We start from the raw sequence: 12305 nt of genomic DNA on the forward strand, positions 1-12305 counted from the left end.
ATAGTACATAATAACATTTTTACAAATATGTTTTTTGGACATCTACTTTCTTCACACTTTTCTTATACATCTAAACCATTGTTTTGTACATCTTAACATTTTTCTGTACGTGATTAACATTTTTTTCAGATACATGTTTTTTGAACATTTTTTAGACACATGGTATAAAACTCAAATACATGGTGATTTTTTTTGAATGAGACGCAATATCCTTTTTAATCCATGCACATGTTTTTTTCGCATTGTATAAAAAAAGTCAAAAAAATCGCAAACATAATTTGAAACACATCAACATTTTAAAAAATGCAACATATATTTTTTGTGAATGGTACAAAGTAGTTTTCTGAATTACGTGACTTTTTGCGTTGTACAACATTTTTGAAATACCACGTAAAGCAGCGATTTGTCGGGGTCAACGTGACAATATGTCCCTCCAACGGCAAGCCAGCCGTCGCCCATCGCCGATGGGGTCGATCGACCTGCTGAATTTTATTTTCAAGAGGACGCAACCTTAGAAGCTCTTGCAACAAGGAACTATTTATAAATATAAAGAAAGAAAGAATTATCCTGCTAGACAGAAAATCAGAGTATGTTCCTGAGCAGCCGGTACACCAACTGATACTCATACTCTTGACAATGAAAGAACAATCCCAAATACGTTGCCATTTGAAATTGAGTGATATCGCTAGCCAAGTTTACCACTTGGTTTACGTCGCTTGGTCACTCCTGATACGGCAGCAGCTTCTCTTTTTTTTAAAAAGGAGGTCAATCACCGGCCTCTATATCGGATAGATGCATGCGACCACTTTATTAGAACAAGTTTGACAAACAAAAAGTCTGGGCTGCAAAGTACAGCTCACAAACAATACGGCGGCAGCTGTATGATACTACTTCTTGACTCGCGCTTGAAGATTAATCCAAGTATTTCTCTCACTTGTAGTTGCAAGCGAGGTACCTTCGGTTGGCTGTGCTGAATGTTGCGACGGAGGAAAAGCTTGGTGTGGACAGCGTCGACAGGGAATGGTTTTCATGTCCCAGATCAGAGGAGGAGAAAGAAAGCGATGGGACGTCGGTGCAGCGCAGCGCGGACGCTGATCCGTGCCGATCCAATCCGTGGGAGTAGTGCATATGGCTGTGGCTGGACACATGACGCATTCTCTCTTTTCTCTGTCTGCTTTTTACCTTTCCTTCTCACTTTTTCGTGGGTGTTTTTCATTTACATGAGTATATCTACTATCCTATCGGTTTGACTTGTGCTCTTTTGGCACAAGAAAGAAAAAAGCAGACGTGATTGAAATATGGAATACGATGGCCGGTTTCTGTCTTTCAAACTGTGCTGTCGCTGTATAAATCGTTCTGAATCAGAGTAACATTTGTCGTTCCTTGGTGGAATCTGAGAATTTTTGTTTTCACATAATTGTGGAATCTGAGATGACTTACCCGCAAAAAAAAAAGGAATCTGAGATGACTGGCGTCGTGGGCACACTTGGGCTGCTTCCTTTTAACAGACCGTACACTACTTTTTTAACAGTCCGTACACCCAGGCCCATTTGACATAATTAGGGTCCATAACATCATCCTTGGCGAGTCATATCTGATGCTCATTGCGTCAGATTGCCGTTCAAATTAGCAGGAGAGAGCGAAGCGAAGAGTAGTGGGGTCAACCCATTTTAGCTAGCACAGGTGACTACTCCCTCCGTCTGAAAATCGTTGTCCCTTAAATGAATGTATTTAGCACCAAGTTAGTGCTAGATATATTTATTTAAGAAACAAGTTTTTTTGGACGAAGGGCTACCCGCTTTGGGCACCTTCAAGCAGGTTGTTGAACCAGTTTTTTTTTTGTTTCTTTGCTGGTTTTACCTCGAAGCGAGACATAACTCGCACCTCTTGTACGACGCTAGTGAGCTGCACAGTAATTTACCAGCCTCTGCGTGAATTTTTTTTCTTTGTGTTTTTCTTTATCAGCTTTCACTGTTTCAATTGGTTCTCTTTGGTTTTTCTTTTCTTTCCGTTCTCTTTTTTACTTTGGGTTTTCTTTGTTTCTTTCTTTGGTTTTATTTGGATTTAATTTATTATATATATTTTCAAAACATGTCTACATTTTTCGTACATGATATAAATTTTTCGTATATATCAGGACATATTTTATGCTTCTTTAATTTTGAAAATTCATTTTTTTGGAAACAATGAACAGTTTTTAAGTTCACAAACATTTTTGAAATGTATAAAAAATTTACATTACATTAACAAAAATTTCACACTATTATAACATTTTAAAAAATTTACAATAACAAAAATTTCACATTGCGCTAACAGAAAAGTAAGTAGATTAAGTTTTGGAATCCACGACAAATTTGACTTCGGATTTTTAGGCATGGCAAATCAAAAGATTTTTTGTGACAAATTATGTTCGCCGAGGATGTCAGGTCTAGTTAACGAGCATGGCAAATCTGCCTCAGTTACTTTGTTTCTCAGAAAATGATCTTGCTTGCAAACTAAATTTGCCATCATCGCACCAATATAAACTGTCATAAAAAATGACAGATTTGCCATGCCTAAAAATCTGACGTCGGATTTTTAGCATTTTCATTGATCAATATAGCACAAAACCAATTCAATAGTTCAACACAAGCCATCGTTGTTCACAGCAAATAAAAGTTGGTAAAATAGATTGGTGGGAACTTGTGCCATCATTGTTCTTCTTCATCTTGGTGGGGTTCTTGATATCTTCATAGCGGGTTGCTCACTTGGGTTCCACATTCAACTCTACCCAACAATGATCCAAAGTGAATGGCGGAAGAGCAAGGACGGAGGAGGGCAACGACGCGGATGCGAGAAAAGGAGGGCTTGCCCGGGTTCACTTGGGTTGTAGCTTGTTTTGTATCCGGACAACATCCAAGCTGTTGGGGCGGACAAATGGAGGGGGCGGAGGTCCACTTGTTGATGCTCTCGGTAAAGAAATCCCTTCCTCTCAATTTGCAAAAATGCAAAAGCACGGAAAGTGGGGACGGGTTCGACCGGGGAGCTAGTGCCTGCTGTGTGCTGTGCTCGAGCACGTACATTTGAGTGGACTGTGGCGAACAGTATATTTGCGTACTTGCGAGCTTGAGAGAAGGCCGACCAGAGATCATGGGCGACTCAGGATCCCATGATGAAATTATTTGGGCCCAGACCACTCACATATTCAATGACAGTTTGATTTAACTCTGACACTTGGCATCTACTGACTCCTTTCGTTGCTCCTGAATCCTTGTGCGTCATCCGGCAATTTCTCCTGCATTTCTGGGTTAGCTAGTACCTACGAGCCTAGATAAAGTTGACACTTGAGAGCACGTTCTCTCTTCTTGAGCCGTATGAAATGGTAAGCTTGTCCGACAAACTGTCCCTCCCGGTTGGTGCATACCCACCCACCCCAACGTTCAAAAAGGGACCCAAACTACATGGAGAAGCTCTCAACTCTAGGAAGATTCTGAACGCAACGACGTCGACGCACAAATTTGGTACTGTCTGAATTTCGCCACCTCCGTCAGGTACGATCAAGGAGAGTTAGCAACAGCTTTACGCGCGACCGAATCCGGTGCTGATCAGGGCTATGGGGGGTCGGGAAGGGGCTAGCTGTAGCAACACACAACGTCACAACCAGTAGTATCTGAATAAGCAAGACCTTGTGAGGTTTCAGTTACGCTTTTGATCATTTCTTATTCAGGCGCTATTGCACGTGTATTGCTTAATTATTTGTTTACGCCGGCTGACCTGATTGATCACACATGTGATCGCACACTTGTACTCGTGGACGACAGCATGATGGGCGCTTGCTTGTAAGAAAAAAAAATCCTTCCAACACTTGTCAATCATGTTTGTGAATCCAAGAAAGAGACGGAAGGAGAAAGTTGGGAATAAAGCTGTGCGTGCGACACGACAGGGAATGCTTTCTGGTCCCAAATCTCATCACGAGGATGAAACAAAAGGGACGTGACTCAGGTCGCCGTGATGCAGCACAATGCAACGCGATACACGCATCGAAACGTGCGGGGTGCACCAGCCCGATCCAATCCATCCTAGGGACAGAGAGGACACCCTTTCTTTTCTCTACTTTTTAACCTTTCCTTTGGTCTTTTCTTTTCTAATTACTAGTGGAATCGTCGCCTTTCACTTTCTTGCGTGTGTTCTGCGTCGACCGTGCGTATGCGCTGTCATATCGGCTTGACTCGTGCTCTTCTCGGACATGAAAAGAGCACACGACTAGACGGGAAAATGCTACACCTACGGGTGATCTTCAAACTCGCTGTCAAACATTCCTTACTAATCTCTCCGTCCCCCTGAATTCCACTACACTGGGTGGACCCCTTCGCCTAATTTCGTCCAACCGAAAAATCCTACCTCAAACCCAACGTGAAGCCCGTAGGTGTGGCATTGCTCTGACCGGACGTGATGAAAGGATCGAATGCAATCCGCAAGTTCCTCACTGTGTTGTGCATGTACATTGCTCAATAGTTTTTTTTTTAGAGAACATCGCTCAATAGTTAAAACATACATGTGTCGTTCTGTGGAATCCAGATGCTTCATGGGCTGTCCAACCTTGCGTAGGTGCTGTCCATCTTTTCAAAAACATCATTATGTTTCAAAAACAATGTTAGGATTTTCAAATAATGTTCACTATTTTAATAAGTTTAAAATTGTTCACATTTTAAATTGTGTTCACAATTTTCAGAAAATCTTCAGAACTCCTAAAAATATTGCTTTCCAAAAAAAATGATCAAAAACTCAAAAAAAAACAAATGTTCACAAACTAGAAGGATGTTCGGATTTTCACAAATGTTGACTTTTTAGAAGAAAGTAATTCATAATTTTCGAAACGCGTGCAACAATAAAACCGGGCAACAAACAGTATTATAGTAAACCAGGCAGTATTCCGTGCAACAGTAAACCGGCCGTACCAGGCAGCAAAACCGCCCTACAGTGCCGTGCACACTATGCGTGTGGTAATGGGCCAGCCCAGGCGGGGCTTCCCTGCGCGTTGCTCCTCTTTTTTTTTTTTGCATCGAATCTGGGACTTTATTTAGGGCCTGTTTGGGACTGCTTCGCTTCACCAAAATCAGTTTCGCTCCACTAAATTCACTTTGGAACAGTTTCATTCAGAAGTTGTAGCACTACCAAAGAGAATGTTTGGCTTCCATCTAGTTCCAGCTTCAAGAATGAAAATTTTGGTGGAAATGATCTATTTGATTGGTCGAGGGGGGAGGGGGGGGGGACGAAGGGGTATCCACTTACTGGTGGCAGTGGTGAGTAATTTCCACCCAACTCCAGCTTTTAGAGTTTTTTGGAGCATCCCCTGAAGAGCTTCATAAAAAACTGGGAGTTGTGCCTCAGATTCTAGTTTTTTCGTGAAGCCGCATAGCGTAGAGGTACCCCGTTTGGTTTGTGTTTTCTGGAGCGGAGCTGAATTTTAAGAAGCAGAGCAGTCCCAAACAGGCTCTTAGTATAATAGAAGTCGGTTACAATCTGCCCGTAGGCTGGTTCGGAGGAAATCTGGGCTAACAGCTAGCCAACTGTCCGTCCCATCAAGCGTACAGGCACGCTGAGCACAAAGATGGGCCGGCACATTCAAGTCCCTACTGACATGTCGAACCGAAAAAGAGATAAAATGCGACACTATGTCCAATAATTCTCGAAAGATAGGCGATGCAATCGATCTGGAATTGCCTCGCGAGTTCCATAGCTCGACCAAATGAAGACAATCGACCTCCATTATCACATGTGAGTAGCCTCGGAGCTGAGCAAAAATTACTCCCTCCCGAAAAGCCAGCAGCTCGTCGATGAAGGGGTCCGAGACTCCCGGCAATGGTTTGCACCAAGCTCCTAGGAAAGCAAGATGGGAGCGTGCCTCTCCCCCCGCCCCCCCATTTGGCTGGCCGTCGAACACTGATCCGTCAGTGTTAATGATGATCCATCCCGCATCCAGGGGGCGCCAACACTGCCCCGATGTCCGAGTGCGTCGGTTTGGCATGTCGAGAATGGATAGTGTCTCCTGCACCCACTTCATGGCCATCGCAGGATCGAACCCCTCCTGATCATGTGTCCACTTGTTCCTCGAGGTCCAAATGGAATGCATGATAGTAATGATTTTGCATCGTGCATCATCAGAGAGATGTTGGTCTAGCGTGATGTCACGAGCCCAGGAATCTTGGTGCGGCGCTGGTAGGTGTAGATCAAAACGATCACTAGCCGCCGCCCAAAACAAGCTTGCATGCGTGCAAGTCATCGGTGCATGCATCAGGTCTTCGTCTGCAGCCTGACAAAGATCACACCGGCTCATCGTTTTGATGTGCCTGTAGTGTAGAGTCACGGAGTCCGGTAGAATCCCCCGAAGAACTCTCCACCAAAATACTCTAATCTTCGGCAACACATTGAGCTTCCAAAGTACAGTCCACAACTGTTTTTTATTCAGTGATGTCTCCGTTACCGTCCCTTTCTCTGGAGAACTAAGCTCGTTACGAGTCATGAGAGATCGGTACGCCGATTTGACAGAATAGTGTCCTGACCTTTCCAAAGCCCATGCCAAAGTATCTTCTCCGCCCGCCACCCTCAATGGGATATTCAGTATTGCTATCGCGTCGGGGCGAGTGAAGTTTTGACGGATTAAATCCACATTCCACCTTCCTGTATAAACATCGATCAACTCTGAAAGTTTTGTGAGTGCAGCATTTCCTATGCGGCCACTAGGTTTCAGTGATATTGTGGTTGGTATCCAAGGGTATGTCCATATTGAGATTGTGGTGCCGTCGCCAACCCTATGGATCAAGCCCTCTTCCAGCGCCCTCCGTCCAGCCACGATCGCCTTCCACGTAGCAGACGCCCGGCTCGGCGCCGTAGCATGAAGGAAGTCAGTCTGTGGGAAATATCTTCCTTTCAACACCCGGGCACACAGGGAGTCCGGGTTTGTAAGCAGTCGCCAGCCCTGCTTGCCCAACATCGCGAGATTGAACACTTCAGGGTCCCGAAAACCCATACCTCCCTTGGCCTTTGGCACAGTCAGTTTGTCCCATGACATACAATGCAAGGATCTTTTGTCGAGGGAACTGCCCCACCAATATTTGGCCATCGGAGATGTTATAGTTTTGCAAACTTTGTTTGTCAGCGGAAAACAGCTCATGCTATAGGTTGGAATGGCCTGTGCTCCTGATTTTATAAGAACCTCCCGCCTTGCGCACGCAAGATTTCTTTCTGACCAGCCACCTATTTTGTTGCGCACACGGTCACCAATATGGTTGAAAGTGACGCTTGTGATTCTTCCAATGGCACTAGGCAACCCCAAATAGCGTTCTGAAAACGCTTCCACCATAATTCCGAGAGTGTTTTTGAGGATCTCTCTAAGGGGTTGTCCTGAATTTGCACTAAAAAAAATAGAGCTCTTCTCCCGGTTAACCGCTTGGCCCGAGCACTCGGCATAAATCCGGAGAATCGTGTTGAGCCTGTCTGCACTTTGGGCATTTGCACTGAGAAAGATGAGGCTATCGTCAGCAAATAAAAGATGATTTACCCATGGTGCATGGATACTTACTCTAACTCCTCTGTCAATTTGTGCATCCCCATATCTGTTTAAGAGGGCTGTGAGGCCTTGTGCACAAATGAGGAAGAGGTAAGGGGACATGGGCAACCCCGACGAAGACCCCTCGTACGATCAAAGAAAGGTAGGAGTTCCCCATTCACCTTGATCGTGAACCGAACAAAGGTAACACACTTCATGACAAGTCTGATGAAACTATCCCCGAAGCCTAGTCTGGATAACATTGCTTCGAGATAATGCCACTCCACCCGATCATAGGCTTTTAACATATCGAGCTTTACCGCACAGCTTGCATTTTTACCCTTTATCATAGGCTCCTCTTTGTTTGACGCAACATGCACGGCTCAAAAAGATTGATATGAAATACATTAAATTGGAGTATTGGGTGCTGACTTGTGCCGTCGAAGGCACAAACCTAGCCTATATTGCATAACTCGCATAGATTGGATCGGGCCGGTACAATAAGCGTGGCGCTATTGTACTTGGTTTTTTCACATTTTCGTTTATTATTTTATTTGATTTTTCCAATATATTTTTCACTATCATGTTTTATTTTGTTTTTACATATTTTGAACATACGTTGTTGTGAAACTTGGTTCATGTAATTTAAAAATGTTATCATGTGTTCCAAAAAAATGGCCAATATGAAATAATTATGTATATGTAATTCAAGAAAGGTTATGTAATTTCAGAACATTTTTTAATTTTCTAAAAACTTCTGGACATTTCGAAAAGCTAATGTATTTTTAAAAAGCTCTTCATAACTTATTTTTTAAAATAATATGGATTTAAAACCTCACACTATTTTAAAATTATTCATATGTTCATATAGAATAAAGATTTAATTTGAATAAAGTTCGTGTAAATGGAAAATGTGTTCCTTTTCTAGAAAATTGTTCGTCGCATTTTCCAAAGTGTTTGAGGTTTTAAAAATGCTATCATATTTAAAAAAAATGTTGCATTTTTAATACACAGGAAAGAAATAGGAAAATGCATGATTATTAAAAAGGAAAAAGAAAAACAAAAGCAACTATATAAGATGGAAGAGATAACAACAAATTGCATACAAGTAAAAGAATCCTACTCCCTAATTTCATTATTATAGGGCCTAATGTGTTTTTCAAAACCGTCTTTGACTTTGATTTTCACGCAAACAAAATCAGCCAACACGAATTCGATCTTCGCGAAATTACAACATTCTGCTAAACTGTCCATCTACCCGCGCGAGAAGTAGACGACGTGGTGTCCCGAGCCAAGATGGCATCGACGAAAAGTCCTACGGCCACGTCACATCGCCTCCCCCGAGTTATCGGCGGGCGTGCGGGCAGACAAGAGAAACGTGGACCACCGCGCCACCCACCCTAGTCGATCCCGCCGTCGCCCGCCCGTCGCCACCACCTTTCCCGGCGCCCGAGGCTCTGACTCCGCCGACGAGGCGCACGGCTGGTCGACGCCGACGGGGCGAGGCGGCCGTGAACCAGAAGCCACTGGGCGTTTTGCTTCTTCTTCCGCGTCGCAAGACGAGACCGCAGAGCCTCGGCAAGAGTTCTCGAGTCGTTTTGCGCCGTGACTCGAAGGCTTGTGGCGCGAAAGTGCCTCTTTCATTTCCCTCCGTTTCTTCTTGAATCATACGAGCGTGGGTCCTTCCTTCGGCCCTTCCGGATCCGAGGAAGCAGCGGCACCGGCGGCAGCAGCAGCGGCAGAGATGCAGAAGCAGCACGGGCCCGATTCCAGCCGTGCTTGTACCAGCACGACGACGCACGACGCACAAGGCCGACACCGGAAAGGCCCGTCAACTCGGTCCGGCAAAGAAAGCGCTCGCAATGAGGTCGATCGAGCAGCCCCCGCCGGCCGCGCATGCACCCCACGTCGCATGCCTGCCTCCCCTGTCAGACCACCGCCCATGCCCTGCCATGCCGTGCCGGCTCGCGGGCCGAGGCCGGAAAGCAGGCGGTGCCCCTGTCGGCGACGAGCCTTCAAAGCATCTCTGCACAAATAAAGCGCCCCTCGGTTACTACAGTACTGTACTCCTACTGGAGTAATAATAAAGTCAGTGTGTACGGGTATGGCGCAGTGTTTTCAAGGCGGTGCAGTACAGTACTCTGCAGTTTTGACCAGAAGGCTCGGGCTACAGCTCTGACGACGTTCGGTAGGAGTAGTTTATTTTTACAGTGGCAGCATGTGGCATTTTCTCTGGGCGTGATCTGTCGTCTCGGTCAGGCGTGCCGACGGTGCGCGGCGCAGGCCTCTGTCAGCCAGGATCCCAACTGATCGGTGCGCGCCACTGTACAAGTACTACTGGTACCCCACTGCGTGCATGTTCCGCCGATCGCGGCGCACGGACGGACGTGCCCACTAGCGGGACGGACAGGCCGGGGGCAGCATGGGCTGCGCAGTCTGGCACCGCCAGTTGGACGACCCGTCGACATCGACCAGGCGAGTCGAGAGAGGGCGCCAACCCCAACCCAGCACCGCAGGTGGTGACCAGACCGGCCGGGCCGACCCCTCCCATCCTGCCGACGAGTTGCCGCCATTGATACGCACGGAGGACACGACACGACGCGCCGCGCCGTCCGTCCGTGCCGTGCATCACGTGAACCCGGCCGCGCGATCCTCTCCAACAGTGGTCCGCCGCGCCAGCCACCCGAAACTTTGGCGGTCACGCCCAACTGGGCCTTGTCGCCGCCCGTCGCCCGTCCACGCCGGACAGTTGCGCGCCAGCCACCCCCGTGCGGCACGACGACAAAGCCAAATCCCTCCGTCGCCGTCGGCATGGACCGCCACCACCACGCCGGTTGCCGTCGGCGCGCCATGGACCACCACCGCCGTCCCATTCCCGCGCCGGTTGCCGTCGGCGCGCATATACCAACAGGCTGTTTCCTTTTCTGACGCCGACGGCTCCGTGCAAGAGAACGACGTGCATATACCATCAATGCAGCTCCTTGTTCCGGCACGGGCGCCGGACTCGTGAGGTCATCTCCACCGCGACCTCAAACGGACCTTCGGTTTTGGCTGGATTTTATTTCTTTGGAGCGGTGAAGGGTTCACCCGCGTCCGGTCTTGTCCGTTGGGTCGTGCGTGCGACCGCATCTTAAATCACGTCCGTGTTGGACATGATTTAAAAAAATAAAAAAAGTAAATAAAATGACTAAAATAAATAAATAATCGTAATTTAATAAACATAAAACTTACTTAGGGTCCACGGCCACAAAATGGCCCAGTTTCACGTCCAACTTGACATAATTAAACATAAAAAATTAAATAAAAAACGGCCGCCGCCAGCGCGCTCCTTCCTTTGTCCGTCGATGCCGTCGCCGTCACCGTCTTCAGTGCCCGCCGGCGTAGTCGTCGTCGCTGACGAGGTCCACGTAGGCCGACGGCGTCCAGAAGTGGGCCGGCGGTGCGTGGTAGACGGGGGCGGGCTGGACGGCAGGAGGTGCCTGCACGACCTCCTCCTGTGGCGACGCCTCCCACTCCGGTGACTGCGGCGGAGTGGCGCACCAGTTCACGCCCACGGCGGCGGCCATCTACGGTGCAGTGCAGGACCAGCCCCACCACTAGCCTAGCAGACCCGGGTGAAACGCGGCCACCGGCTCCTCCTCCATCACCTCCTTCTCGAGGATGGCTACCTTGCCGGCGGCGGAGCGGGCCATCATCTCATCCAGGACCTCCAATTGCCGCTCATCGTGCGTGTACATGGAGTCCTCCATGACACGCGCCATGAGACGGCCCTCCTCCTCCGCTGTCATGCAAGGAGGTGGTGGTGGGGACGGCGAAGGCGCCGGCGAGGGCGCGGGTGTGAGGCCGCGCACCAGCCTACGCCCGCGCTCCTGGGGAGCAGGCGTTGCGCGCTCCCGACGTGGCCGCCGCGGCCCAGACGTCGTGCCGGCGAAGAAGGAGGCATGTCGCGCGTCGTCCTCGTCCCTGAGCCAGGTATCCCAGAGGGAGGAGTCCGGGGCGTACCTGTCGTTGTAGTACAGGTCGTTGGGGAGGAGGCGGCGGCGGCGCTCGATCTCTTGACGGCGTGCATGGCCGGTCGCCAGGACCGACGGGATCAGCACACGGTCGACGCTAAGGTGCCATCCGTTGGGAAGGTGTATGTCGCTCCACAGGAGCGGCGTCCTCATCTCCAAATAACGGCGGCACACCGACGCACGGATGTAGTGCCGGTCACGCTCGCCGGCAGACATGGGTGCGATGGAGAAAACGGGCGACGTGGGGGCCCAGCATGGTGGTGATGCGGCCTTCTTCTTCGCGGAGCCGGCGCGGCCCGCGACAAGGAGCCGGCCTCGCGGTCGTGGTTCCCCCTGCGGTTCCAGAAGCCCATGACTTCGAGGTGGCCGGTCGGTGAGCTCGACAAGGGAGGGCTATGGTTTAGCGCGGTGGGGTTTCGAGGAGGTCGCGGGATGGAGTGGAGCAGTGTGAATGACGACCGGTCCACGGGTTTCCCATTTAAAAAGGACGACGACCTTTCACTGGGCCGATGACAGGTGAGGTCGGCCACCCCTGCGCATTGATGTTGGCGGGCGAGAGGTAAGTTGCCGCCCCGCCACGCGGCCGGACGCTGACAAGCGGCGTGTCCGTTCGTTGTCCCTGGCGACATAAACCCGACAAAAAAATGCGCTTAAAATGGTTTGATCCGGACACAAAACAGACCAGAGGGTTTCGGGTCGTCACGCGTTGGACCGCATCGTTTATCCGTTTACCGCAAGCGGACGGGGCCGAAGGTCACGCGGTG

Source organism: Triticum urartu, chromosome 3, assembly GCF_003073215.2.
Source record: "Triticum urartu cultivar G1812 chromosome 3, Tu2.1, whole genome shotgun sequence".
In the NCBI taxonomy this organism is placed as follows: domain Eukaryota; kingdom Viridiplantae; phylum Streptophyta; class Magnoliopsida; order Poales; family Poaceae; genus Triticum; species Triticum urartu.